Source organism: Odocoileus virginianus, chromosome 8 (genome assembly GCF_023699985.2).
Source record: "Odocoileus virginianus isolate 20LAN1187 ecotype Illinois chromosome 8, Ovbor_1.2, whole genome shotgun sequence".
NCBI classification, from domain to species: domain Eukaryota; kingdom Metazoa; phylum Chordata; class Mammalia; order Artiodactyla; family Cervidae; genus Odocoileus; species Odocoileus virginianus.
The window spans coordinates 77,848,620-77,875,618 of record NC_069681.1 but is presented as its reverse complement, the minus strand read 5'-3'; the positions used below and the strand labels follow the sequence as shown (position 1 = coordinate 77,875,618).

At 40.6% G+C, this 26,999-nt stretch overlaps 1 pseudogene; it reads right to left on the bottom strand.

Moving 5' to 3' along the window:
• Positions 1-21,497: 21,497 nt before the first annotated feature.
• LOC139036264 (small ribosomal subunit protein eS19 pseudogene) lies at positions 21,498-22,033 on the bottom strand (annotated as a pseudogene).
• Between the last annotated feature and the right edge of the window lie 4,966 nt (positions 22,034-26,999).

Genomic DNA, 26,999 nt, shown 5'->3' with positions numbered 1-26,999 from the left:
CTCACAGCATGTCCTTCAGGACCGTTTGTGTGAGATGGTGACAGATGACAAGGCTGGAAAGGGGGATGTTCTTGCAAAGCCTATAGACTTGCTATGACTGATATTTCATCCAACCTGAGACATTGTAGATTATGAAGCATTTGCTAAGATGCTTCGGTCATATCTGACTCTTTGCAGCCCTATGGACCATAGCCCGCCAGGCTCCTCTGTCCATGGGATTCTCCAGGCATGCGTACTAGAGTGGGTTGCCACGCCCTCCTCCAGGAGATCGTCGTGACCCAGGGATCAAACCTACATCTCTTATGTCTCCTGTATTGGCAGGTGGGTTCTTTACCACCAAGGCCACCTGGGAAGCCCTTATGTAGCACATGGTTACTTTATGTCCCAGACTGGCAAATTAAACTGCGACAAAACGTTGATGTTAAGACACTCACCAATTTCAAAGATGCTAAAATATAATCCCCCCAAAATGTGTCTCAGAGCTGATAAAATACAGTAAGTGAGGAGACTGAAGCAGTGTATTGGGGAGAAGGAAGGGCAAAAAATCATTTCAGTGACATGAGCTTCATTGGCCTCAGAACAACAAGAGTTGCTCTGACATTATAGGCATGAGTGAGGCAAACATTTGGGGCTATGAGTCTTCATAGTCCAGCATCCTTGCCTTAGACAATTAGAGCCAAGGAGACTGGTGTTCTGCCCTGCTCAGGCCGTGCTGCCCCTCTACCCAGACTATAGCAAGCTTCTCATGAACCCCTACACAGAGAGAGGTGGGAACTCAGAAGCATCCCCTGATATCTTCTCCAGAACAGACAGCCATGGCTCTGTTAACACACTGAAAGAAAGCCCCCTGACTTGTAGAGCTATCTTGTTTCACTGTCCTCAGACTATGGAAACTGAGATTGTTCTTTGTTTTTTTTTATTGAGGGATAATCGCTTTACAGAATTTTGTTATTTTCTGTCAAATCTCAACATGAATCAGCCATAGGTGTACATATATCCCCTCCCTTTTGAACCTCCCTCCCATTTCCCTCCTCATTCCAACCCTCTACGTTGATACAGAGCCTCTGTTTGAGTTTCCTGAGCCATACAGCAAATTCCCATTGGCTATCTATTTTACATATGGTAATGTAAGTTTCCATGTTACTCTTTACATACATCTCACCCTCTCCTCCCCTCTCCCCATGCCCATAAGTCTATTCTCTATGTCTGTTTCTCCATTGCTGCCCTGTAAATAAATTCTTCAGAAGCATTTTTCTAGATTCCATATATGTGGAATACGGTATTTATCTTTTTCTGACACACTTCACTCTGTATAATAGGTTCTAGGTTCATCCACCTCATTAGAACTGACTCAAATGTGTTCCTTTTTATGGCTGAGTAATATTCCATTGTGTATATGTACCACAACTTCTTTATCCACTTATCTGTAGATGGGCATCTAGGTTGCTTCCATGTTCTAGCTATTGTAAATAGTGCTGCAATGAACAATGGGATACATGTGTCTTTTTCCATCCTGGTTTCCTTAGAGTATATTCCTAGGAGTGGGATTGCAGGGTCATATGGTGGTTTTATTTCTAGTTTTTAAGCAATCACCATACCGACTTCCACGGTGGCTATATCAATCTACATTCCCACCAACAGTGCAAAAGCATTCCCTTTTCTCCATACCCTCTCCAGCATTTATTGTTTGTAGACTTTTTGATGATGGCCATTCTGACAAGTGTGAGGTGATATCTCATTGTGGTTTTGATTTGCATTTCTCTAATAATGAGCGATGTTGAGCATCTTTTCATGTGTTTGTTAGCCATCTGTATGTCTTCTTTGGAGAAATGTCTGTTTAGGTCTTTTTCCTGTTTTTTGATTGGGTTGTTTGTTTTCCTGGTATTGAGTTGTATGAGCTGCTTGTATATTTTGGAAATTAATCCTTTGTCAGTTGTTTCATTTGTTATTATTTTCTCCCATTCCAAGGGTTGTCTTTTCACCTTGCTTACAGTTTCCTTTGCTACGCAAAAGTTTTTAAGTTTAATCAGGTCCCACTTGTTTACTTTTGTTTTTATTTCCATTACTCCAGGAGGTGGGTCATAGAGGATCTTGCTTTGATTTATGTCATCGAGTGTTCTGCCTATATTTTCCCTCTAAGAGTTTTATAGTTTCTGGTTTTACGTTTAGGTCTTTAATCCATTTTGAGTTTATCTTTGTGTATGGTGTTAGGAAGTGTTCTAACTTCATTCTTTTACCTGGAACTGTCCAGTTTTCCCAGCATCATTTATTGAAGAGGCTATCTTTGCCCCATTGTATATTCTTGCCTCCTTTGTCAAAAATAAGGTACCCATAGGTGCATGGGTTTATTTCTGGGCTTTCTGTCTTGTTCCATTGGTCTATATTTCTGTTTTTGTGCCAGTACCATACTGTCTTGATGACTGTAGTTTTGCAGTATAATCTGAAGTCAGGAAAGTTGATTCCTTCAGCTCCATTCTTCTTTCTCAAGACTGCTTTGACTATTTGGGTCTTTTGGGTCTCCATAAGAATTGTGAAATTTTTTGTTCAAGTTCTGTGCAAAATGCCATTGGTAATTTGATAGGGATAGCATCGAATCTGTAGATTGCATTCGGTAGTACAGTCATTTTTCACAGTATTGATTCTTCCTACCCAGGAACATGGACTATCTCTCCATCTGCCTATGTCATCTTTGATTTCTTTCATCAGTGTCTTATAACTTTCTGTATATAGTTCTTTTGTCTCCTTTAGGTAAGTTTATTCCTATTTAATTCTTTGTGTTGCAGTGGTGAATGGGATTTATTCCTTAATTTCTCTTTCTGATTTTTCATTGTTAGTACATAGAAATGCAAGTGATTTCTGTGTATTGATTTTGTATCCTGCAACTTTGCTAAATTCACTGATTATCTCTAGTAATTTTCTGATACAATCTTTAAGGTTTTCCATGTACAGTATCATGGCATCTGCAAACAGTGAGAGCTTTACTTCTTTTTCAATCTGCATTCCTTTTATTTCTTTTTCTTCTGTAGCTAGGACTTCCAGAACTATGTTGAATAATAGTGGTGAAAGTGGATGCCCTTGTCTTGTTCCTGATCTTAGGGGGAATGCTTTCAGTCTCTTACCATTGAGAATGTTTGCTGTACGCTTATCATATATGGTCTTTACTATGTTGAAGTAGGTTCCTTCTATGCCCATTTTTTGAAGAGTTTTAATCATAAACAAGTGCTGAATTTTGTCAAAGGCTTTTTCCGCATGTGCTGAGATTATCATATGGTTTTTATCTTTCAATTTGTTAATATGGTGTATCACATTGACTGATTTGCATATATTGAAGAATCCTTGCATTCCTGGCAAAAACCAAACTTGATCATGGTATATGAGCTTTTTGATGTGTTGCTGAATTCTGTCTGCTAAAATTTTGTTGAAGATTTCTGCAACTATGTTCATCAGTGATATTGGCCTGTAGTTTTTTTTGTGTGTGTTGTCTTTGTCTGGTTTTAGTATCAGGGTTATGGTGGCCTTGGAGAATGAGTTTGGAAGTGTTCCTTCCTCTGCAATTTTTTGAAAGAGTTTTAGAAGGATAGGCATTAACTCTTCTCTAAATGTTTGATAGAATTCTATGAAGCCATCTGGTCCTGAGCTTTTGCTTTTTGGGAGATTTTTGATCACAGCTTCAATTTCAGTGCTTGTAACTGGGTTGTTCATAATTTTGATTTCTTCCTGGTTCAGTCTTGGAGATTGGACTTTTCTAAGAATCTGTCCATTTTTTCCAGGTTATCCATTTTATTGCCATATAGTTTTCCATAATAGTCTCTTATACTCTAATACTTTGGCCGCCTGATGTGAAGAACTGGCTCATTGAAAAAGACCCTGATCCTGGGAAAGACTGGAAGGCAGGAGGAGAAGGGGATGACAGAGGATGAAATGGTTGGATGGCATCACTGACTTAATGGACATGAGTTTGAGTAAACTCCAGGAGTTGGTGAGGGACAGGGAGGCTTGGCGTGCTGCAGTCCATGGGGTCACAAAGAGTTGGACACGACTAAGTGACTGAACTGTACTGAACTGAATATTCTCTTATAATCCTTTGTATTTCTGCATTGTCTGTTGTAACCTCTCCTTTGTCATTTCTAATTTTGTTGATTTGATTCTTCTCTCTTTGTTTCTTGATGAGTCTGGCTAAAGGTTTTTTAATTTTGTTTATCTTCTCAAAGAACCAGCCTTTAGTTTTATTAATCTTTTATTTCTTTTTCATTTATTTCTGCTCAGATCTTTATGATTTCTTTCCTTCTACTAATTTTGGGGGTTTTTTTCCTTCTTTTCTTTTTCTAGTTGTTTTAGGTGTAAAGTTAGGCATCTATTCAATGTTTCTCTTGCTTCTTGAGGTGTGATTGTATTGCTATAAACTTCCTTCTTAGGACTGCTTTTGCTGCATCCCATAGGTTTTGAGTTGTGTTTTCACTGTCATTTGTTTCTAGAAATTTTTTGTTTTCCCTTTTGACTTCTTCAGTAACCTGTTGGTTATTTAGAAACGTGTTGTTTTAATCTCCATGTGTTTCTGTTACTTACAGTTTTTTTCTTGTAATTGATATCTAGTCTTATAGTGTTGTGGTTAGAGAGGATGCTTGATATGATTTCAATTTTCTTAAATTTACTGAGGCTTGATTTGTGACCCATGATGTGGTCTATCCTGGAGAATGTTCCATGTGCACTTGAAAAGAAGGTGTATTCTTCTGCATTGGATGGAATGTTCTGAAGATATCAATGAGATCCATCTCATCTAATGTATCATTTAAGACTTGTGTTTCCTTATTAATTTTCTGTTTTGATGTTCTGTCCATTGGTGTGAGTGGGGTGTTAAAATCTCCTACTATTATTGTGTCACTGTCAATTTCTCCTTTTATGTCTGTTAGTGTTTGTCTTATGTATTGAGGTGCTCCTATGTTGGGTGCATAGATATTTACAATTGTCATGTCTTCCTATTGGATTGATCCCTTGATCATTATGTAGTGTCCTTCTTCACCTCCTGTAATCTTTTTTATTTTAAGGTGTATTTTGTCTGATACAAGGATTGCTACTCCAGCTTTCTTCTGCTTCCCATTTGCAAGGAATATATTCTTCCATCCTCTCACTTTCAGTCTATATGTGTCTTGAGGTCTAAAGTGGGTTTCTTGTAGACAGCATATATATGGGTCTTGTTTTTGTATCCATTCAGCCAGTCTATGTCTTTTGGCATTTAATCCATTTTCTTTAAAGTAATTAGTGATTTATATGTTCCTATTGCCATTTTATTAATTTTGGGGGGTTGATTTTGAATATCTTTTTTCTTCTCTTGTATTTCTTGACTACATAAGTCTGTTTAACTTTGTTATAAAGCTGGTTTGGTGGTATTGAATTCTCTTAACTTTTGCTTGATTTCTCCATCAATTTTGAATGAGCTCCTTGCTGGTACAGTAATCTTGGTTGTAAATTTTTCCCTTTAAGTACTTTAAATATATCCTGCCCTTCCCTTCTGGCCTGCAGAGTTTCTACTGAAAGATCAACTGTTAAGCATATGGGGTCTCCCGTGTGTTACTTATTGCTTCTCCCTTCCTGTTTTTAATATTCTTTTTTTGTGTTTAGTCTTTCTTAGTTTGATTAGCACGCATATTGGTGTGTTTCTTCTTGGGTTTATTCTGTATGGGACTCTTTGTGTCCCTTGGACTTGATAGAATATTTCCTTTTCCATGTTGGGGAAATTTTCAACTATAATCTCTTCAAAAATTTTCTCATACCCTTTCTTTTTCTTCTTCTGGGACCCCTATTATTCCAATGTTGGTGCATTTGATATTGTCACAGAGGTCTGAGACTATCCTTAACTCTTTTCATTCTTTTTACCTTATTCTGCTCTTCAGAAATTATTTCCACCATTTTATCTTCCAGCTCACTGATTTGTTCTTCTGCTTCAGATATTCTGCTACTGATTCCTTCTAGAGTATTTTAAATTTCAGTAATTGTGTTGTTTGTCTCTGCATGTTTATTCCTTAATTCTTCTAGGTCTTTGTTAATTGATTCTTTCATTTTCTCCATTTTGCTTTCAAGATTTTTAGTCATATTTACTATCATTATTCTGAATTCTTTTTCAGGTAGTTTGCCTATTTCCTCTTCATTTCTCTGGACTTCTGTGTTTCTAATTTGTTCCTTCATTTGTGTAGTATTTCTCTGCCTTTTCGTTATTTTTTTTTTTAACTTATTGTGTTTGAGGTCTCCTTTTCCTAGGCTTCAAGGCTGAATTCTTTCTTCCTTATGGTTTCTGCCCTCTAAGGTTGGTCCAGTGGTTTGTGTAAGCTTCTTATAGGGTGAGGTTTGTGCTGAGTTTTTGTTTGTTTTTCCTCTGATGGGCAAGGCTGAGTGAGGTGGTAATCCTGTCTGCTGATGATTGGGTTTGTATTTTTGTTTTGTTTGTTGTTTAGATGAGGCATCCTGCACAGAGATGCTATTGGTGGTTGGGTGGTGCCAGGTCTTGTATTACAGTGGTTTCCTTTGTGTGAGTTCTCACTATTTGATACCCGCTAGGGTTAGTCCTCTGGTATTTCTAGGATCTTGGAATCAGTGCACCCACTCCAAAGGCTCAGGGCTTGATCTCTGGTCAGGAACAAAGATTCCACAAGTGGTTTGTTATGGCACTAAGTGAGATTAAAACAAATATTCAAAAATGAGAAACCAAAGATGAACCCCAGACAAATGGCAGTTACAAAATCATGCAAATAATAATTAAAATGGAATATACACATATACATATACACCCATAAGCAAAGTCAAAACAGTCCAACAAAAATAAAATACAATAGATTGACCTGGCGAACAAAGTAAATCAAAAATTATATTTACCAGTTAATAACAAAACTAACTAAAGCACAAACTGGAAAACAAAACTAAAGCAAGGTGTCAAGTGGGGAATGAAGCAGTGAAAACAAAACTAACAAATATGTTGAAAGAAAAGAAAGAATAGCTATGCAAAGTTAGAGGTAGATGAAAATTTATATCATTAAAGACTTACTGCAAGGGGAAAAGAACAGTAGGAAAGACAAAGGAATAAAAAATAAATGTAGAAAAAATATAATAGGTTTAAAAAATTAAAAGTTAGAATTATAAAAAACAGAAAAGATTTTTTTTTAATGGAAGAAGAAGAAAAAAAGGAAAACTCAACAGAACTGCAAAACCCAATGTAGATGCAGAAGTTTATAACAAGAATAAATAGTGTGACTGAATATACACATATTTATATACAACCATAAGCAAAATCAAAACAGTTCAACAAAAATAAAGTACAATAGCTTGGCCCGGCAAACAAAGGAAACCTAAAATTATACCTACCAGAACAAAACTAACTAAAGCACAAACTGGAAAACAAAACTAAAGGAAGGTGCCAATTGGAGAATGCTACTGCTGCTAAGTCGCTTCAGTCGTGTCCGACTCTGTGCGACCCCATAGATGGCAGCCCACCAGGCTCCTCCATTCCTGGGATTCTCCAGGCAAGAATACTGGAGTGGGTTGCCATTCCCTTCTCCAATGCACGAAAGCGAAAAGTGAAAGTGAAGGCACTCAGTCGTATCTGACCCTTCGAGACCGCATGGACTGTAGCCTACCAAGCTCCTCTGTCCATGGGATTTTCCAGGCAAGAGTACTGGAGTGGGCTGCCATTGGGGAATAAAGCAATGAAAATAAAACTAACAAATACGTCGAGAGGAAAGGAAAGAAAGAAAAGAAAGGAAGAATAGCTATGCAAAGTTAAATAGAGGGAGACGAAGAAGATTTATAAACCTTGAAGATTAACTGCAAGGGGAAAAGAACAGTAGGAAAGGCAAACAAAGGAAAAATGTAGGAAAATATAATATGTTTAAGAAAATTAAAATTATAAAATAGAGAAAAGAAAAAAAAATGGAAGAAGAAAGAGAAAAGGAAAACTCCACAGAACTGCAAAGGCCCAAAGTAGAGGCAGGGGTTTATAACAACAATAAAAAGGGTGACTGAATATACACGTATACATATACACCCATAAGCAAACTGACCTGGCAAACAAAGGGAACCAAAAATTACCATAATGAAACTAACTAAAGCACAAACTGGAAAATAAAACTAAAGCAAGGTGCCAACTGGGGTATAAAGCAATGAAAATAAAACTAACAAATATGTGGAGACTAAAGGAAGAAAAGAATAGATATGTAAAGTTAAAGAGAAATAGATAAAGACGATTTATATATATTAAAGAGTAACTGCGAGGGGAAAAGAACAGTAGGAAAAGCAAACAAAGGAATAAATGTAGAAAAAATAATAATATGTTTAAAAATTAAAATTAAAAAAAGAGGAAAAAAAAAAATCTCTCCAGAACAGCAAAAGCCTGATATAGAGGCAGAGGTTTATAACAACAATAAAAAATGTGACTGAGGAAAAACAAATCCAAAGAATCCATAGAACACATCAAAACATAAGAACAACACATGTTTTTCTTGAGTGCCTGCATTCCACTTCACCTCCCTAGGATGCCCTCTAACCCTGTGCTCATCCCTGGACCTGCTGTGGGGGCAGCTCAGATTCTAATCTGCTCCTGCCCCTCTGTGCTCTTGCCTCTAAAGTCCACAGCCAGCAGAACTAGTGTGTTTTCTTTACTGGGAGCTCCCAATGCCCTTTTATATATTCCACAGACAGAGAGTCTGCCTAGGTGATCATGTGGATTTAATCTGCAGCTGTACGGCTGGTGGGAGCGTTTGGGGTCTTCTTCCTTAGTCACACTGTCCCTGGGTTTCAACTGTGGTTTTATTTCCACCTCTGGATATGGGTTGCCCACTGGGATGTGCTCCTGAGGCTGCCCTGGAGGACTTGGGTTTGCCCCCGTGAGGGCCAGGTGTGGAGGTGGTGCAGCTGCTTGAGGCACAGGGGTTCTGGCAGCACCAGGTACTCAGGGGAGTTGGCAGCTAGGGCAGCAGGAAACATAGAGCTAGAGAAGGGTGTGGCAACCAATACTGGCCAATACGCTCCAGTCTTCTTTCCTGGAGAACCTCCCTCCCTGACAGAGAAGCCTGGCAGGCCACAGTCCATAAGGTTGCAATGAGTCGGACACTACCGAAGTGACCCTGTGTGCATAGGTGCAAGACTGTTTTTGCCTGTGGCAGCTCTGCCCCAGTGAGAGTTGACCGTGATGGTGGCACAGCTGCTTGACTTGCGGGGGCCCTGGTGGCGCCAAGTGTGCAGGGACGCGGACTGCCTCCACCGCAGGAGTTAGGGCCCTATTAGAGTCTTTTTCTGAGCCCCTTGTAGTTGGCAATCAGAAGGGCTCTTTGCCCAGTCTTTCTCCATAGCTCTGCCCATTCAGGCACTTAGAGGGCTTCCTTGCCTGAGGTCCTTCTCTGTTGTTGGGTGCATCAGGCACATAGAGGGGCCACCCCTCCCTCCTGGGGTCCCACTCTGTAGATCAAGGCATCAGGCGTTTGATGGGCCAGCCTCTCTATTGTTCAGCTGCCAATGCGGGTGCATGCGGGGAGAGAGGCTATGGTGATGGCTTCATCCCCTATGCGTGACTCAGCTGTATCGCCTTGCTTCCATGGCTGCCAGGCTTTCCTCCACGGGCATTTCCCATCACAGTCTCCTCTCACATCCCCTCAATCTGTCTCTCCGCAGTCGACAGCAGCCCTCGCCCTGGGATTGCTCCTCAATCCCTAAACTCCAGCTCCCAGCCACCTTGCCGTCTAGGGTATGTATGGCTGTGGCAAGGACTGTCGGATTCTCATTCCATTTAGGCTGCCACAGATCAGCTGGTCCCCTCTCAGCCTTAAATGTTTCTCCTCTGACTCAGGCAATTGCCCCGGTGTGGGGATCGGACCCCTGCTTCAGTTCCCCCACCCTAGGAGGGCAGGTCCAGTCCTACGAACAGTCCCTTTCCCCCCTAGTTCCTTTGCGCCACCGAGGTTTGCGTGGGTCTATATATTCTTTTCTGCTCTTCAGGTACTCGTCTGCTGTCATTTGGAGTTGTGCGTTTCTGTGTCTGAAGGCATATTCCTCATGTATCCGTGGAGACAGTGAGATTGTTCTTAACAATACATTTCCTAAGGGAACCAGGGGGCCTTTTTGTCTGTTTGCATCCTTATGATAATCAAAGAACCTCAGGACTCCCCTGGTGGTACAGTGCCTAAAATCTGCCTGCCAATGCAGGGAGCACAGGTTCGATCCCTGGTCTAGGAAGATTTCGCATGCATGGAGCAACTAAAGCCCGCACGCCACAACTGCTAGAGCCCGCATGTTGCAACTACTGAAGCTCACTCCACAACAAGAGAAGCCACTGCAATGAGAAGCGGATGTACCTCAGTAAAGAGGAGCCCACGCATGCCACAACTAGAGAAAGCCCACACGCAGCAATGAAGATCCAGTGCAACAAATAATAAGTAAATAATAAGCAACCAAAAGTAAATAAATAAACAAGTAAATAAATAAATAATAAGAATAAGAATCTCACAGCTCCACCTTTGAAGCCCAGAGAAACCAAAGATTAAATCTTTGATAATCATCCGTAGACAGAAGGGAACAGCAAGCAGATCTTAATTTCAGACCAGAAAACATCCCTTAGACATACACACAGAGTGAGGGAGACATTTGCAGGAGAAAAATAGATATTTTTGATTCTGAGTTGTTGGCTGTCATGAGATTTTCAGACACAATCTAGAAATGGTTGACTTTCAATTTACCTTATGCAAGTTACTGCTGGGTACACATTTGTCTACAGTGACATTAGAAGCAGCAAACCAAGGACTTACATGCATATTTCATTAGTAGATAATTATGTTCCTTATAATTGGTTTCTAAATCAGACCATTTCACACAATTATGGTGTTTTCTTTGACTATTCAGTCAATCAGAAAGATAGTAAGAAAGTTCTTTGTTATCAAAAAGGTATATTCTTAACCTCTATTATGGAGTAAAGGAGATAAACTAAAATAAAATACAACTATTTTTGCATTCATAGAATACTTCTCGTTAAAATACATCATAGATTCAAAAGGAAGGAGAAAAAGACAAAGACAAATGTTTCTAAATATATTGGGAGTGACAAAATACCAAAGGGGGAATTTGATGGTGGGGGCAGATTAAAAATATCAATAATGAAGTTGTGCTGTTAAAATGCCAAAATCATTTTTCACCCAAATTAAAAAAGAAAACTGGGTCATAATGAAGACCGCAAAATAACTGCTAATGAAGGAGTAATGTGAGGCTGGCACTCAGAAGAATCAAAGTTTAGTCCTTAATTAAGTCAACAAACATATCCTGAGCACAGTGCTGGGGGCCAAGGACACAACAGTGAGCAAAACAAAGTCTCAGTGCTGTTGGAACTTAATGCCAACACCTGGACTCACACACACAATACACTGGTAGAGTGGGGAATATGCAGGGCAGGTTCTCAACAAGACTGCATAAGGCAGAAGGTAAGTGGAGAGACTACAAATCTCACCTTTACTAACTCATCTTGGGCAACTAACTCTCTCTCTCTGTGACTTTGTTTTCCCATCTATAAAATGGAAATAGTACAAGTACACCTACATCATAAGGATGTTTTATCAATTCCATGAATTAATATATGTAAAGCACTTAAAATAGTGCTGGAATGATGAATAAACAAATAGGGGAGGAAGCAACTTTTGGAGGTAATGAATATGTTTATGGTACAGATTATGGTGATGGGTGTATACACAGTCTCCAAACTCAAGTTGTATACATTAATTATGTCCAGGTTTTCATATCTCAATCATATCTCAAAGTGGTTTTAAAAAAACCTGGGTGTAGTGTTGTCATTATTTTAAGTGTCATTATTTTACGTGTTTAAGTATTTTTCCAAACCTCTCTACAGCTTTCCTCCAGAGTAAGAATGCAGTTGTGGAAATTCCTAGGGACCCATATGCAACCCTGTAGCCCGCCACACTCCTCTGTCCATAGAATTTTCCAGACAAGAATACTGGCATGGGTTGCCATTTCCTTCTCCAGGGGATCTTCCTGACCCAGGGGTCAAATCCACATCTCCTGTGTCTCCTGCATTGGCAGGCAGATTCTTTACCACTGAGCCACCTGGGAAGCCCCTCTCCTTATTCACTCCCCCCTTAAAATACTGTCTATCCCAACAGTCCACCAATAGCTCTGCCGCCAGAATTCCATAATCCCCAGTCTTAATTTGGAAGAGGGAGAACTATGTTCATGGATAAAATTTTGTAATTTAAAATTTCTCAAAATACATTTTTCCTATATTGCTGATATCTTTTTACCTCAAGTTCACCCACTAGAGATTAGTGTGAAATAGTGTCTGCTTTAGGCTTTCCTGGTGGCTCAGCTGGTAATGAATCCACCTGCAGTGTGGGAGACCTGGGTTTGATCCCTGGGTTGAGAAGATCCCTTGGAAGGGGGCATGGCAACGAACTCCAGTATTCTCACCTGGAGAATCACCATGGATAGAGAAGCCTGATGGGCTACAGTCCATGGCGTTGCAAAGAGTCAGACACAACTAAACAACTAAGCCCAATGTCTGCTTTAGCCTAACATTTGGTACTTAGATATTAAAAATTAAAAAAAATTAAATGAATAATATGTCACTGTTTTCCAAACAAGTTTGAGAAACACCCCTTCAAGTTCAAGGTGCAGTCGTGGATATAGGGGGTGTAACTCCTACGGGCATTCTGTGATGCAAAGGGAAGGAAAAGAGGAGCAAGAGTTAGAACTGCCTCCAAGACCATGAAATGTGGTATGTTTGAGGGTTGTTTGATGAAGAGAGTAAAATTATGGCAATGAATGAGTCAAGTATTTAGAGTGAGGTGGTCTCTCAGAGCAGGGTTCTCTGAACAGAGAACATCCATGCCTTGACCTGGTTGCCTGACACAGGAGATGGAGGTCCAAGCATCAGTGGCCAAGAATGGTGAGGCAAGGGGACAGTGGGGACAAGAGGCAAGTGGGACAAGGCGGGGACAGTGAAGCTTGGCAGGGATGAGTGAATCTGGAGGGTCTAATACCAACTTCCAACACATCGTGTTCACCCACAGCAGCAGCCAGTGCTCAGAAAACACCACAAATGCTGAGCATCCCTCAATTGTCTCATGTAAGGCAGGGAGGCTGCTGCATGAGAACTGGAGGGGATGACCTGTTTCTATTCAGAACACCCTTGGGGGCCCCAGAGAGACTTTTTCTCAGGTTCTCAGTAGCCTGCTTCCATCATCCATGTTGTTGTCATTCAGTCCTTAAGTCATGCCTGACTCTGTGACCCCATGGCCTACAGCATGCCAGGCTCTCTTGCCATTCACTATCTCTCCAAGTTTGCTCAAACTCATGTACATTGAGTTGGTTGCTATCAAACCATCTCATCTTCTGTCACCCCCCCCCCCCCCGCTTTCCTCTTGCCCTCAATCTTTCCAAGCATTAGGATCTTATCCAATGAGTCGGCTCTTTGCATCACGTAGCCAAAGTATTGGAGCTTCAGCTTCAGCATCAGTCCTTGCAATGAGTATTCCAGGTTGATTTCCTTTAGAATTGACTGACTTGATCTCTTTGCAGTCCAAGAGACTCTCAAGAGTCTTTCCCAGCACCACAGTTCAAAAGCATCAATTCTTTGGGGCTCAGTCTTCTTTATGGCCCAACTCTCACATCTATACATGACCACTGGAAGAACAATAGTGGCAAAACATGGTCCACTGAAGGAGGGATGGCAAGCCACTCCAGTATTTTTGCTGTGAGAACTATCTGTGAGGACCCAGGGAGAACATAACAGGGGGCCCCTACAGAAAGAATGAGGTTGACAACTTTGTGGCATTTTTCTTCCAGAATCCAATTTAGACAACATTTAAGCTGTTCAAAGAGAAAGTGTGCAGTACGGAGGGAATAAAGGGGCCCACAGGAACAACACACAAGCCATGTTTTGAGGGCTCACTTCAGAGGATCCGAGGTCAGGACACCAAGTGGACTTTGACAAGATTTGGTATTGGTTCAGATCATTCACTTTGGCTTCACCTTTGCAGAGGCACTGCCACCAACTGTCCATTGTTCCTTTAGGTACCACTCAGCCCCCTGCTAATCAAAACCCTAGCTGGCTGCATCACTGCTGCTACCTCACCACCACAGGCCACCTTACAGATCTTTTCCCTACTCCCACCCACCCATCCATATGCTCTCCTTCATTTGTTTCTTGGCTCCCATTCTAGACAAGAGTGATAGTGAGACTCTGATAAACACACACACACACACACACACACACACACACACACACACACACCAGGCTTTGTACACCCAGATGGGTCCTATCCATCATAGCCCTTTTGAGATTATACTCATTCTAATGATCCGATAGCAGAGTTAGCTCTCCTCTGTGGATTTACCTTCAGACATTTATCATCCACAAAAGAACACTGTCTCACTGTGTTTTATCAGACACCCTCACCCTAGTTGAATGCAAAAAGCCCTTATCTTGGAATCAAATGACCTGGCTTTTTAATCTTAGATTCACTACCTACCAACTTTATAAGCTCAGACTTAAATCCGCAAGATAAGATGTCTTCATTTCTAAATGGGAACAGTAATATGTGCTCTAGTTTATGGAGTTTGAGAGAAAAAACAAGTAATTCTATAAGAAAGCAGATTTAACACCACAGAGCATGATATTAGATTTTTAAGTTGTTTTTCTCTCTTCACTTTCCATTTTGTTCATGGGGTACCTTACCAACTGTCCTCTCACCTCTACTCTCTAGAGAAAATACCCATTCATTCATGAAAGATTTATTGCATCCTTACTATGTGCTGGGAACACAAAGCTGAATAACTGTCTGTCCTCAAGGAGCCCACAAAAGACAGAAGTGACCAGATACAACTGTGAATGGATGAATAACAGAGTAAATGAATAAAAAGTCCCAGGAAAGCTATCTACATATGCTAGAAAGTGACTGACTATTTTTGTCCAAAGGTGCAGATGGTACAGGCAAGTCAATTAAAGTTTAAAAAAAAAAAAGATAGATGATAGCAGAACTGAATTTATTTATTTATTCTTTCAATAAACATTGATTGAGCACTGACAATCAAACATTGATTGAGTCCTGACAGTGTCAGGACTGTCCAAGGCATTGGAGACATAGTAGAAACCAAGGCAGGCAAGATTATTGGCCACATGGACTGCATAATAAACAAGTAACAAAAGTGGAAGAGAATTTCTGACTGTGACAAGAGCTAAGATGGAAATAAAAGGAAGATGTGATAAGGGAATGGCAGTATTGAACCATGCATATGACTGCTTCTCTCCTCCTTGCCAGCTTCTCTGTGGAGCTGTGTCTCTATTCTGATGAGCTGATGCTGTGGGAACTGCAAAAAGGGACCCTCAGACCACAGGACACTGGTGTCATTCAAGTACTGTCAGTCACAGAGACCCTGTTCTTAGACTACACTGAGCAGGTAAGCACATACTGTACAGAAAACCCAGCTTGGTTGGTTCGTGTGTCTCTTTCTTTCTTCTATTTATTCACTAATTTATTCAACATATTAATTATAGAATACCTTCAAAGCCCTAGAAGTGGCATCTATTCTGTGATAAATAGGAAACATTGAAGGCATGGTTCTTTGGCACATAAGCTTACAAGCTAGGAGAAAACAAGATCTAAAAACCAGATTCAAAGAGTTACGACTTTAACATGTGTAGTACAGACTGCATGGGAGCAAGATCACCTGGAAATCTTCTTGGCAAAGTTGAGTCTTAACCCAGCCTCACAGGATGAGGTAGACAGGGATTACCAGGATGCAGGTAAGGGTACCTGAGAGAAGGACAGAAGCAGGTGGGAGCAGGATGGATCCTAAGTCAAGCCTAGGGAGAATGAAGGAGAGACAAAAGAAGGAATTGATGTACAGTCCCTTGGACAGCAAGGAGATCCAACCAGTCCACCCTAAAGGAAAGTAACCCTGAACATTCATCAGAAGGACTGATGTTGAAGCTGAATCTGCAATACTTTTGTACCTGATGCAAACAGCCAACTCACTGGAAAAGACCCCGATGCTGAGAAAGATTGAAGGCAGGAGGAGAAGCAGGTGACAGAGGATGAGATGATTGGATACCATCACTGATTCAATGGACATGAGTTTCAGCAAACTCCAGGAGATAGTGAAGGACAGAGAAGCCTGGTGTGCTGCAGTCCATGGGGTCACAAAGAGTTGGAGATGACTGGGTAACTGAACAACAGAGGTCCTAATACAGGCCAGGTGCTGCAAAAATCTCATCTCATTTAATCTTCCCAGCAATCTGGAATAAACTGTCTAAGCTCTAACTCATAAATGAGAAAACCAGAGTCCACAGTGGGTAAATACAGTTGATCCTCATTCCCTGCGGATTCCATACTTAGGAACACACCTACACCTTAAAAATGTATTTGTAGCCAGAAATCAAAACTCGCAGTACTTGCAGGTTCATCTGGGATCACTCGCAGAACCACAAAAAATTTGAGTCACCAGACATGCTCCTTCCAGGTGAGGTTCAACAAGGCAATGCTCAGCCTTCTGGTTTTAGTTCTCATATTTCGTCCTTTTCATAGTCTATTTAGTAGCATCTTTTTTTCCTTTTTTCTGCTTCTTATTGGTGACTTCACTGTTTATATGGCTCCCAAATGTAGCGCTGGGGTGCTGTCTGGTGTTCCTACACACAGGAAGGCTGGAAATGTGCTTTACAGAGAAAATACGTGTGTTAAATAAGCTTCCTTCAGGCACGAGTTACAGTGCTGTGGCTCCGAGTTTAGTATTAATGAATCAACAATCTATATTAAATAAGTTGTCTTTAAACAGAAACACACACAAAACAAGAGTATGTATTGATCTGTTGACAAAGATGCTGTGAGCAGAGGTTCACAGGAACCTCACCCTGTATTTCCCCAGGAACAGTGGTTCAGTATTTGCTAATTCAGGGTTCACAATGACTTTGTAGAAAAGAATTGTCATGAAAAATAAGAATCAACTGGAATTTGCTTAAGATCACAAAGCTCAGAGCAGAAATCTATTCTTTCTGATTCCAGAACCAATGTTCTTTCCACCTGTTCTGGAAGATGGAGGTCCTTCCAGGTCATCCCAAAGTGAATGTTACCATCAATTTACATGTGCTAGAAAACTGTATCTCTAAAGAGCCATTTTCAAACTGCTGGTCAAATAAATGTTACTCATATTTAAAACCAAAGAATAAAAAACCACTCCATAAGCAGGAGCTAGTTGTTTTTCCCTCTGGCTTGCAACACTGTCAAGGCAACGTGCTCTTTATCCACAGGTGCAGAGGTGCTTTCCTCCACAAAGCAATGGTGCCTGGCATTTGCGGTACTGGACAATGCTTTGCAAACCAGTCGACATTGAGGTTGGGTTTAAGTGGCAGTGACATGGCTGTCTGTGTCGTGCCAGGTTATCTGTCCCAGCCCTGATCCTCTGGATTTAAGAATGCGGGACTAGGAGGCCCAGAAAGGCAAGCCCCATGGGTTCACAGGTCAGTCAACGAGGAATGGCTGAGCTCCCATTCAGAGAAAAACACAAGAGCAAGAATCAAGGACAAAGACAATCTTTTAAATTACCTTCACTCCTAGACCAGCCCAAACTATTCTGAGTATTTTTCTTTTCCTTTCCTTTTATTGTTTTGAGAAGACAATACAGCTTTGCAATGCAGTCCTTGGTGGTGCAAAAAACATTAACTGTGTGTGTTTAAGTCTGAGTGATATAGATGGAAAAACCACCAGTACAAAGAGGATATTCATTCCTGTATACCCCAAGATGCAATTTCATGCTTTTATAACTTTAATGTTTTTACAAGTAGACCCAACTTTTGCAGGAATACTCTTCTCAGAAAGGACATTATAATGTGCTATCCAAGAGGCTCTTTTCTCCTGTTAGCCATTATGAGCTAATTTAACTACATTAAAATCCTGCTGGGTATGTGTCTAGAAGTATAAAAGAAAATCAAGACCAGTAGCAGAAAATGCTGTCTGCTCTGGATCCTGCAGTTCCATTAAATATATTACCACTTCCCCCAGTGTAAATGTACATTCACACACATATTCACATACACAGGAAAAAACTTTTACTTTTATTTAATAAACATGATTGTATACTCAGTCGTGTCTGCCTCTTCGCGGCTCCATGGATTGTAGCCCATCAAGCTCCTCTGTCCGTTGGATTTCCCAGGCAAGAATACTGGAATGGGGTGCCAGGCCTCCTCCAGGGGATTTTCTCGACCCAGGGATCAAACCTGCATTGGTGGATTCTCTACGACTAGCGCCACTATACTGCATAATAAATTCAATATTTTCAATAAATTGAAAGATGAGTTATAGCAAAGGTGGATATGTGTTCCAAAAAGGTTTTGTGAGTACTGATTTCACTGTGATTAATATTTTCATAAATCTTCAGCAAACTACTTAAACTATCTCTCACTTTCAATTTAGTAGGATATACCTACTCATACACTGGAATCAAGTACTCCTAATATGACACTTTGTCCCAAATGAATAGTGAAAATTCAAAAGAAAAAAAAATCCTGTGAGAGATCAGGTCCCATGAGGTATAAATTATAAGTTAATATATCATCAAGGCAATTTTAAAATAACTTTTTGGATTATAATGACATGTATTGATGGGCCTACAAAATAATGATAACCAAGATTAGATAGTGTGGAAAGTATCTTTACTGAGCTCATTTTCTGTGACCAATTTCCTATTTCATAATTTTAAAAAATTTTGACCTAATAAATTAATATAGCTTAGCCACCTCTGAAGGGAATTACTACTTATGACCGTGTCTTTTTCTTACCAAAATGTAGTTGAATATTGCCTATGCCAAAAATTCATTTAATTAGATGTGACAGAGAAACAAAAACTATAGTTCTCCACTATTACGGAACAAAGGCTACATCTACAAGTCTTCCTGCTGCTGCTAAGTCACTTCAATTGTGTCCGACTCTGTGCAACCCCATAGACAGCAGCCCATCAGGCTCCCCCGTCCCTGGGATTCTCCGGGCAAGAACACTGGAGTGGGTTGCCATTTCCTTCTCCAATGCATGAAAGTGAAAAGTAAAAGTGAAGTCGCTCAGTCCGACTCTTAGCGACCCCATGGACCGCAGCCTACCAGGCTCCTCCATCCATGGGATTTTCCAGACAAGAGTACTGGAGTGGGGTGCCATTGCCTTCTCCACAAGTCTCCCTAGGGAAACCTATGTGCTCTATGACTTTTGATATTCAACCTCATGCAGTAAAGAATGTCACTTCCTGGCAATCCAGTAATATTAACAAATGTGGGAGTCTTAAAGAAAATAATACTGATAACAATGATAAAATCTCTTTCACTCATGAAAGTAATTTACAACTCTTGAGGCTTTACAAAGCCTCCAGACAGATGTTAATTCTAAAGCTTTACTATCATGTGGCTCTAGCTTCATTATATACAAAAAGAAAGTATTTACATATTAGTCAATACCTCTTGTCACACCTATATAAATTAACTTGCTCAAATAAAACAATGTATCAATTAAATGAGTCATGATAATTTTAGTCCTCTTACCAAGTAACTAGTGAAGGTATGACTATTGATAGATTCTGGTCAGTGACGTACTAGCAAAAATCTGACTGGAAGTAGGGAGATAGTATGGAAAAGATATCTTTGTTAACAAAAAGAGACACACAGAAAATCCTCTCTCCTTCTGCTATTATCACAGCTAGTTGTGGTGACAGGAACTGCTGCAGCCATTTTGCAACCATGAGGACAAGCCACAATGCTAAGCAGTAATGAATCTTAGGTTCTTGAGCCAGACCTACTGTTATATGTGATGCATTTTCTTTTCTTTTTATATGCCAGCATTTATTTCTTTTTAATTAAACTTCTAATTTTGTATTGGGGTATAGCTAGTTAACAAAATGTTGTGATAGTTTCAGGTGAACAGAGAAGGGACTCAGCCATACTACGGTTTCTTTTTTGTTTAAGTCAATTGAATTGGGGATTTTCTTTCTCTTGTAGCACAAACCAGATGTTCTATTAAAAACCCCAATTAACTCTATTACCATCAAGATTCTGGAGCTAAAAGTGATCAAACCAGATAAACAGTACCAACAATGTAAAGTGTCCTGGACACTGTATTTGCTCTCAGAGATTTCATAATGGAAGATATGTATATAAGTAGAAGGAGAGAGTGTTGCAGGGCATATATGTGGCATTAAAATAGTAAGGGCCAAAATGTAGCCCCTGGATCCAGAGAGAAAAGATGCTAACATCCCCAAGGAACATAACAGAGGTGAGGTGAACTAGCAAATGCTTCCAAGGATATAGTTAAAAGCTCATGTGACGAGAAAAATCATAATACAGAGAAGCATCTTCAGAAACATGTATTACTTTCACCTGTGCCAAGACCACAAGTGACATAAAATGGTGTTTCTATAATGCATACACATTAGGAAGAACAAAGCCTGAGGTTCTTGCTTGTGTAGAGACAGTTGTGCTCCTCAAGATAGCTTACTGCTCACTAGGTGCCTTGGAAAAGACCCTTATGGCAAGCTCCAGAGGTACACAGCAACCCTTGGAAGCTTCCCAGGTGTCACTAGTGGTAAAGAACCTACCTGCCTATGCAGGAGATGTAAGAGATGCAGATTCAATTCATGGGTCTGGAAGATCCCCTGGAGAAGGGCATGGCAACCAACTCCAGTATTCTTGCTTGGAGAATCCCAGAGAGAGAGAAGCCTGGCAGGCTTCATTCAGTCTATTGTGTCGCAAAAGACCTGAACATGACTGAAGCAATCTAGCATGCTAGGGCTTATTTCTCAGCACACAAGCAATCTTGTTTTATATGACGTGGTAATTTCATGTAACATCAGGAGCCCCTAGCAGTTCTTCTGTTTTTGTATATAAGGAACCCCCTTCATTTTTGTTTCAGAAAAATAATGTTCCCTAATGGACATAGAACAACAGACTGGGTCCAAATTGGGAAAGGAGTACATCAAGGCTGTATATTGTCACCATGCTTATTTAATTTATATGCAGAGTACATCATGTGAAATGCCGGGCCAGATGAAGCACAAGCTGGAATCAAGATTGCCGGGAGAAATATCAGTAACCTCAGATATGTAGATGACACCACTCTTATGGCAGAAAGCAAAGAAGAACTAAAGAGCCTCTTGATGAAAGTGAAAGAGGAGAGTGAAAAAATTGACTTAAAACTCATAATCAAAAAACTAAGATCATGGCATCCAGTCCCATTACTTTATGGCAAATAGATGGGGAAACAATGGAAACAGTGAGAGACTTTATTTTGGGAGGCTCCAAAATCACTGCAGATGGTGACTGCAGCCATGGAAGAAAAGCTAAGGACTAACCTAGACAGTATATTAAAAAGCAGAGACATTACTTTGCCGACAAAGGTCCATCTAGTTAAAACTATGGTTTTTCCAGTAGTCATGTATGGATGTGAAAGCTGGAATATAAAGGAAGTTGAGCACCAAAGAACTGATGCTTTTTTTTTTAACGAATGAGGCAATTTATTAACCCAGCATCATTTGTTCTAATGCTTCTTGTTGGCAGCTGCCACCTGTCCAGCGATTCTGTCCAGATCTCTCTGTCCCTGAGGCGTCAGTTTGCGGCCCCCATCTTGGTCCTTTTCCACCATTTTCAGCCCCTCCAGGGCTTGGAGGACCCGCCGGGCCATGCTCTTGGAGCCTCTGCTGAAGTGGCTGGGCATGACGCCGTTCCTCTGACGCCCCCCATAGATCTTGGTCATGGAGCCAACCCCAGCGCCACCCCGGAGGTACAGGTGCCATGCCGTGGAAGCAGCTCGTGTGTAGAACCAGTTCTCATCGTAGGGAGCACATTCTTTATGCTTGGCCAGCTTGCCGGTGTCCATCCATTCAGGGACTTTCAGCTTCCTGGACTTTTTGAGGAGGGCTGCCAGAGCTCTGACGAACTCCTGCTGGTTCACGTCTTTTACAGTAACTCCAGGCATCGTTCGGCCTCCGCGCTGCCAGCCAGGGGAAAGAGAACTGATGCTTTTGAACTGTGGTGTTGGAGAAGACTCTTGAGAATCCCTTGGACTGCAAGGAGATCAAATCAGTCAATCCTAAAGGAAATTAGTCCTGAATATTCACTGGAAGGACTGATGCTGAAGCTGAAACTCCAATCCTTGGGCCACCTGATACAAAAGAACTGGACTCATTTGAAAAGACCCCGATGCTGGGAAAGACTGAAAGCAGGAGAAGAAGGGGACGACAGAGGATGAGATGGTTGGATGGTATCATTGATTCGAGTTTAAGGAAGCTCCAGGAGTTGATGATAAACAGGGAAGCCTGGCATGCCGCAGTCCATGGGGTCGCAAAGAGTCAGACATGACTGAGCAACTGAGCTGACTGAATGGAAAGATATATTAAAGATTATTGGGTCTAATCAACCACTTCATACAAGGAATCTAAGGCTGAGAAAAGTCTTGTGACTTTTTCAGGATCTCAAGCCAGCACTAGAACCTACATCTGTTCTCTCACCCACAATATACTCTTGCTCCCAATAAACATAGTTTGACTTAATCTGCCAATAATTCATTTGTCAATATTATTTTTACTTTGATTGTATATTCAAAGATGGTAACAACTTTATTTACAACCAACTGGGAACTAATTTGGTTTTCAGACTCTTTTTTCAGTTGAGTGGTAGAGCAAAAACTAAAAGCCCCAGGATCTACTGTATAGCACAAAGAACTCTACTCAATACTCTCCAATGCCCTATATGGGAAAAGAATCTAAAAAAGAGTGATATATGTATACGTATAACTGAATCACTTTGCTGTACACAAACTAACACAACAGTGTAAATCAACTATACTCCAATAAATTTTTAAAAAATAAGAATTTAACCCTGACAAATAACCACAAAGAAGATAAATACTAAAAAGGTATAAATCTAATAAATGTGTATACTCTTTGCTACTCTCTCATAATGCCAGGTCCTTCAAAATAATATTTTAGAAGGTTTTAAAAGTTTCAATATTAGAAATATTCACAGAAATTATTCTTATTAACCTCAGAGGTGTTCTTACCACACATGCATATATGATCAGTGGTCCTCTAGGTCCACAGAGATTAGCCAACAGTTAATGTTTACATACTGTTGACACAAACCTAATCGTATCTGATAAGTAGCTCAACAAAGCTCATGTAATTAATGAAGCTGATGCTTTTTGCTAAAATTTAAGGATGTCTACAGGCTTCCAATGGTAAAAGCTGACCTTACAAACTGCCAGTTTTATACACCCAGCTGTAATTGTTTGAATGGCAAGACTGCCATTTCAATGTTAAATGCATTGATCTGGCAACCTCATTGCAAGTTGATCTATGAAAGATTAACTGAAAACTGTGTTGCATGATGGATAATCCTTACGTTATAGAATAACTCAATTGCAAGATCTCTAAGAGGTGTTCTGAAAGTCTCACAGTTTGTCACAGGCTCTTGCTTGGCATAAGTGACTATTGTTAAGGCTTGACAACTGTTAGCTGTACAGAGATTCAAGTTGTTTAACTGGCTTGGAGCATCATCATTTGAATTCACTTAAACACTTTTGCCCTGAGAATCAATTAGCAAGTGCTCAGTGTCTCTTGGACTCTGGCATCCTATTATATTCTCTAGATGGGTAAATATATTTAGGCGCATATAAAATGCCACTTCTCAATTTCCAAACAAGCTTACTCCGTTTTTAATTAAACTTCTCGGAGCAGTTTGTCAACCTTGGCATTTACACACAGAACACTGACAATTATGTAAAGATTCTTAAGAGATTTGTTTAGAATGTTTCGAGCTAAGAAGCACAATGCCAGAGAAAGGGCAAAATGAAAACACTAATGCGGTCTTGCTCACATCACAGCTCTGGAAACAAAAGCTGTTCAGCAGAGCATCCCCACAGATGGGAATTGTGCTCACTCTTGACATCACCGGCAGACCGAGGGAGAGGGAGGGAGCCACGGGGAAGGGGAGACACGTTGAAAGCAAGGCCAGGCACACTGGCACGCTTCCTGGCGAACTGTACAATTTATTTCTGGAAAAATATTTAGAAACCCCTGTAAGAACAAACAGTATCCACTAGGGGCCTAGTGCTTAGAGCTAGTGTCACCGGCGAGGCCTATTAACAATTCCTGGGAAATAAAAACAGTCTAGGTAATAAAATAAATGAGTCTAACCTTCCCCCCACCCCTTTTCCTTTGTGCTTAGTCTCGTCTCACCCGCTCACAGGGGGCCGCATGCAGAGGCCGCGGACGCGACACTTCAGTCCGGGTGTTCAGTCCAGCATTCCCGGTGAAAAATGACACGCTGACACAATTCCGCGTGTAGAAGCATCGGGAGCAAACAACTCAGCCCAAGATGGCGGCGGTGGCGGGCAGTGTGCGGAGAGGCTGCCCGGACACGGTTTGTGAGGCAAGACCGGCACAGCCCTGCGGCCTCGCGAGAAGCCCTGGCCCTTCCCGGTGACCGGCTCTCTGTATAGCAGCCCCGCCTTCTGAGAGAGCGAGGCCTCAGGCCAGAGCTTTGCCTGTCCACTCTGATCAAGTAACAAGACTTTCCTTTGCTTCAGAACCAAATTTGGTCTCGTTCTGCTGGTGCGAGGGGCCCCAGGCACGGACCCGGCTGGAAAGGTCGGTAACACTAGCCCAACAGTCCTATCAGAAGGATACAGGGAAATGAAGGCAGGGAAGCAGAGACAGAGATAGGACTAACGCTGATACTACGTTCCGATAAAGGAAAATGCAGCAGCTTGTAAATCTCATTCTCTGAAACAGAAATGTCACCTGGGTTGTGGGTATAGATGAAGTCAGGAGAGTAACTCTCAGCAGGTGTTGCAAGCCATTTCCAAGGGTCTCTTCTTGCTCTTGTGGATACACAGGGCTGCTCCCATGCAGGCTCCCTGGGCACTGAGCCTCCATCCGCTGGCACCTTAAGTGTCTAAGGGGCAGAGCGCCGCCTCGGAGGACCTACACCCTCCTGTCTGCCATTGCCGCTCCTCGGACACGCACAGTTCCCTCAGAGCTCCACAAAGAAATATCTTCCTTCCCTTTTTAGGTGACATCCAGTCAGAGGTGTTCCTAATCAGCACAGCTCTTCTCCCAGGGACTTGCAGGGTTTTGGTCACAGAGCTGTTGGCTGTTTACTTCCAGGCCTCTGTTTAGTGCACAGACTTGGGCCAAGAGCTGGTCAAGTGAGAAAAACTGCAAACCCTGCTCAGAAATCCTCTCCTTCTGGGAACCAGGGCTCCAGGGTACAGGGCATGGGCTGCCTCATTCTCCTTGGGTTGAAGGGTCTTGACTCCAGCACACTGGGCTCTTGTATCCACCCTCCCCTGTAAATCCAACAGATACCCACAGAGACATCAGAGTCCAGAATTAGGAGAGATATTTGCCATATGTTTCTCCTCTATATCTCATTTTAACACCCTTACTAGATAAACAGGAATGTATATAATGTGCTCACAGGGTAATAATAAATGAAATGCCTGTTATAAAACCACCCTACTTAAGAAGTAGAACACTCACTACTATCCTGTCTGTGGTGTTCCTTTCCTGTCCCAGGCTTGGGCTCCTAGCAGGTATAACCTTTCTTAAATGTCGGTTTTCTCATTTTCTTGATTTTTTTACATATACAGTTTTATCACATATGCTTATACTCTCTTATTCCTAATTTTAAAAGGAATGCTTCTAATAATTCCTTATGGAAAATATTTGTTATTGGCAGATATTCTTTATCAGATTAAGGCAATTCTACTTCACTAAGAGCTTTTATTTAAGAGTATTTAATTTTCCCAAATGCTTTTTCTGCCTCTATTGAAATGATCACATGTTTTCTTTTTCTTTTACTCTATTAAAATGAATTCCTGGAATAAACCCAGAAATTTGAAAGCCCATTGGTTTATTTCTTCTTTTTTTTTTTCATTTATTTTTATTAGTTGGAGGCTAATTACTTTACAATATTGTAGTGGTTTTTGCCATACATGTACATGAATCAGCCATGAATTTACATGTGTTCCTGTTTCTTCTTTTTAAAATATAACTGGCTCAGTTGTTAATGTTTGTTTAGGATTTTTAATCTACATTCATGTTATTGACCTGAGGTTTCCCATGATATATTTGCATGGTTTTGATATCTAACTTATAACAATGTCATAGCTTATGTCATGATTTAGAGTTTCCTAAAACTCTGATAGGACTTGCCTATAATTAATTAGAGCCCTCGCTTTAGGGATATCTTTACTGATTCTCTATAATTCGTTTTACTTTCTTTTTTCCTGTTTTTTTTCTTCAGAACTTGTCAATGTTATCTAAATTTTCAAGTTAATTGGCACAAAGTTGTGCATGATATCTTCTTGTTATCTTTTAAGTCTTTTCTGTGTCTATGCATATGTCCCCCTTTTCATTCCCTACCTTATTTGTGCCTTTTCCATTAATGTATCTAAATTAATTAACAGATTCTTTATAAAGAATCAATTGTTGGCTTTAAGTCTGTCAGATGTTTTTCTGTTTCTTTGATTTCTACTCTTCCTTCCTCGTACTTTTTAAAGAATTATTTTATTTTATAGTATCTTGTTGCTTAGTCGCTAAGTCATGTCCAGCTTTTTTGCGACCCCTTGGCCTGTAGCCCATCACGCTTCTCTGTCCATGGAATTTCCCAGGCAAGGATACTGGGGTGGATTGCCATTTTCTTCGCCATCCTAGGATCTTAAGTTAGGAGTTTTGCTTACTAATTTTCAGACTATTCTAATGTAACATTTAATGCTATAAATCTAAGTATTGCTTTTGCTCCATCTCATAACAGCTGATATCTATTATCATGGATGATACTAAAATTTTAAATCTCCCTTATGATATATTCTCTCAGCCTTCAGATGTATGGAAAATTTAATCTTATCTTTATGGAATTTTAGTCAGAAAACAAAATGTGGTTTACATAATATCAGTTCTTTGAAATTTGTTGAGAATTGCTCTGTGGG